Here is a 3,414-nt window from a genome sequence, read left to right as displayed (position 1 = left end):
CTCCTCCTCCTTTACCGCCTCCTCCTTTCATTTGTAAGTAGCTCCCTCCAGAGGGCCAGACATTTGCATCACCCCCACGTGAACCCTAACTTGTCTCCGAAGGTGGGGTCTTAACCCCAGCACTGGACATCTGGAGCCTGGTCCCTGTTTGTCGTGGGGCCGTCCTGGAGGGAGGGGGGTGTAGCACCCCCCCTTCCAGCTGTGACAACCAAAACTGTCTCCAGACATGGCCACATGCCCCCCCGGGAAGCAAAACCACACCCCACTGAGAACAGCTGCCCTGCCGGGTCTCATTAAAGGCGTATGAGACAGAGATCGGGAGCCGGAGAACAGACCCTCGTGGGCAGGTGTCAGGAGAGTGATCTGGAGGGTCACGTCCCCCGGCCTGTCCTGCACTCAGAGCCCCATGTGCCTTGTCTCCAGGGCCTCACTGTGCTCGGAACGCTCCGGGCAGCGCTGTGCATCTTCCTGCCCTGTGGGCTTGCCGTGAAACGGCCGTAGCACCTGTGGCTCCTCGGCCCTGGTGCCCTGGAACCTCCACTCTTGGTTCACACCACCTTCTCTCCGAAGCCGTGTCTGCAAAGGCCCCCGACATGAAAGGAAACGCGGAGAGAGCCCCTTGGCGGAGCCCCAGTCCCGACAACGAAGCCTTGCTTTTGAGGCAGAAGCACCAATTGCTACACGTCCGAGAGAAAGGAGACCTGCCGCCGCAGAGGAGACAGGACCTCTAGCAGTGCAAGAGCTGCCCCAGCGCTTGGCCGAGGAGCTGCAGGCAGAGCAGCAGGAGGCCCCAGGCCAGCAGGTCCGAGGCCTGGAGAGGCTGTACTTAGCACATCTGTTGGAGGGGAGGCGGTGGCGGGCAGACTGGCCGAGGACCATGAACCTGACTCAGAGGGCTCGACCCAGCCAGGAGCAGCCAGGTCGCCCAGGGCCGAGAGGAAGCACACAGTGGCCGTGCGGCAAGAGAAGGGACACAGGGAAGAGCTGGTCTGACGGCAGCCCTGGTGCACCACGTCCCGGAGAAGAGCGGTGGACCAGGAGAGGCAGGGAGCCTCCAGAGCCACGGGCCTGAGTCCTCGTCCCCTGAGCCCACCAGAGAGGAGTAAAGGAAAACACGTGCCTTCAACGAAGACCGGCGGGGGCCACCGTCCCATTGATCCTGGGCTGAGCAGAGGGACAGACTTGGGAAAGCTCTTGGCTGCTGTAGGGGAGATTAAATGCGTGGAGGAACGGGAGACCGAAAACAGCCCAGGACGGCAGGAGGCAGCTGGGGAAGCGAACGGCTTGTCTTCAAGGCCCGAAAAACCACTGTTTGGATCAGAGCCCCGAGGGCAAAGCCGACGACCTGGAACAGCTGTGGCCAGTCGGCTCGACCTGCAGAAGGGGGGCCTCACCGCTGGCAAAGCTCTGTGACAAGAGCAGGTGGTAGGGAGAGCTGGAGTTTGCCTCTGAAGAGTTGTTTGATACCATCCGGAAGCTGAGAAAACACCTGCACTTGCACCTGGATCTCAAGCCCGGGATGGATCAGAGCCCCAGTGAAGAACAGGGCTTTGAGGAGACACAGGCGTGGAGAAGGGAGAGCCAGAGAAAGAGGAACGCAAGAGATGCAGAGATGGACGTGGTGCCCGCCGGGGAGCCCGCGAGTCCAGCGGGGGTGGACGCCCACCTGACGCCGTCCAGAACCAGCTTGAAAAAGTTACTAAGCAAGCCCAGGAACCAAAAATCCCATGGGATGGCCAAGTGCGTGGTTGAGAATGACAGTAAACCGTGGTCTCCCGAGGCAGGGACATCTGTCGATGAAGAGAACCTGCTCTCGTGCAGCCCCGAATCCAGACAGGAGCCTCCCCGACCGGGCGCGCTGGTGCAGGGCTCCCTTCAGCTTCACCCGCAAGAACAGGCAGACAGAGGTGGCTTGACGGCATCAAGGCAGAAGCAGAAAATGCAGGTGGAGCAGAGAGCACCAAAGCAGCTGGACTCGCTCAAGCAAATCAGACACCCCAAGATGAGCTTGGAGGCCGACCTCCAGACGGAGCTGGAAGATGGGAGGAGGGAACAGAGGCAAGCTTCTCTGGCTCATCGGAAGCCTGACTCCCCCTCCAGACCAGGAGAAGAAAGGAGGGTATGACCGCAGCCCCACTTCCCCCTCGGCCAGCATCGTCGACGATGACGGGCACAGTCAGATGATTCGTGACCTTCAACGGCAAATTCTAGAGCAAAACAAGTTGCACAAGCAGCTTCTTGAAGAAGCCAGGAAATGCTTGTGAGAGTTTCAGGGAATATGTTAAAAGCGAGAGTCCTGCCCCTGGTAAATGCATCACTGATAACTGAGCGTTCTGCCAGAGCTGGCACCCAAGTCTGTGCGATTGTATTTGCACCATCTGCTCAGAAACCTGTAGCCTCTTTAAAATGGGCCGTCAGTCATCCTTCCATCCTTTGGAGCGAATTCCTCTGCAGGAATCATACTTATTGCCAGTCTCGCCTTTAAAACTAAGTCCAATTCAGGAAGACTCCTTAGCACGAACATGTGGGGCGCGGTAGGAGGGTCTGGCCATTGTAGCACAAAGGTGTGTCCCGGAGCTGAGGCTGTTTTCACGTGCCACAGCACAGATGGAAACACCAGGTACATTTAAGTGCTTCAGATGTTTTGGCGAAATGAACACTGGACTTTGAGGGGCATGCAAGGTCAGACGGGCGCAGTTTCAAAAGATACATCATTTGTTGCTTAGCCAGTGGCTGAGACGTTAATGGAGAGATTCAACAAAAATCTTTTAGTTTTTCAAACCAACATCATTTAATAGGACATCAGTAACATTCTTATAATTTTAATATTAGAAAGCAGGAGGGGGAGAGGGAGGGAAAGAAGGGGGTGGAAGCAAGAGGCAGAAAGAGGAAAGAGAGAGAGAAAGGGGAAATGGTTCCCAGCAACTCAGCCCTATAGACTCCTTCTGGGGCTGGCAGTGCTGGGGGAACCAGGGTGTCTGGTAGGTTCCCTACCCTCCAGCTTTACCTCTGACCCAGAAGCCTTGGCAGTCGTGGAGACCCTACACTGGGTGGGGTTTTATCTGCCTGTTACATACTTAGGGGTTGGAATGGGGGTGGACGAACCTTTTCCGCAAAGAGCCAATAGTAAACATTTTAGGCTTTGCTGGCCATACGGTCTCCGGCAACTACTCTACACCTGCCTTTGCAGCTGGAAGACAGCCACAGACAACACATAAATGAATGGTGTGACCGAGTTCCAGTAAGACTTTTATTTACAAAAATAGGTGGTAGGCAGGCTTTGGCCCTTGGGCCAGAGCTAACTGACCCCTGGACTTAGCATATGAAGGAGATGTTCCTTCCCTCCCTCCCTCCCTCCCTGCCTCCCTCCCTGCCTCCCTCCCTCCCTCCCTCCCTCCCTCCCTCCCCCCCTCC

At 57.0% G+C, this 3,414-nt stretch overlaps 1 pseudogene; it reads left to right on the top strand.

The window, feature by feature from the left end:
- Nucleotides 1–21: 21 nt before the first annotated feature.
- On the top strand, nt 22–2,285 carry LOC114897221 (annotated as a pseudogene).
- The last annotated feature ends 1,129 nt before the right edge of the window (nt 2,286–3,414 follow it).

Source organism: Monodon monoceros, unplaced genomic scaffold, assembly GCF_005190385.1.
Source record: "Monodon monoceros isolate NGI ecotype Baffin Bay Population unplaced genomic scaffold, NGI_Narwhal_1 Contig2605_ctg1, whole genome shotgun sequence".
Lineage (NCBI taxonomy): Eukaryota > Metazoa > Chordata > Mammalia > Artiodactyla > Monodontidae > Monodon > Monodon monoceros.
This window is presented reverse-complemented; position numbering and strand designations above follow the sequence as displayed.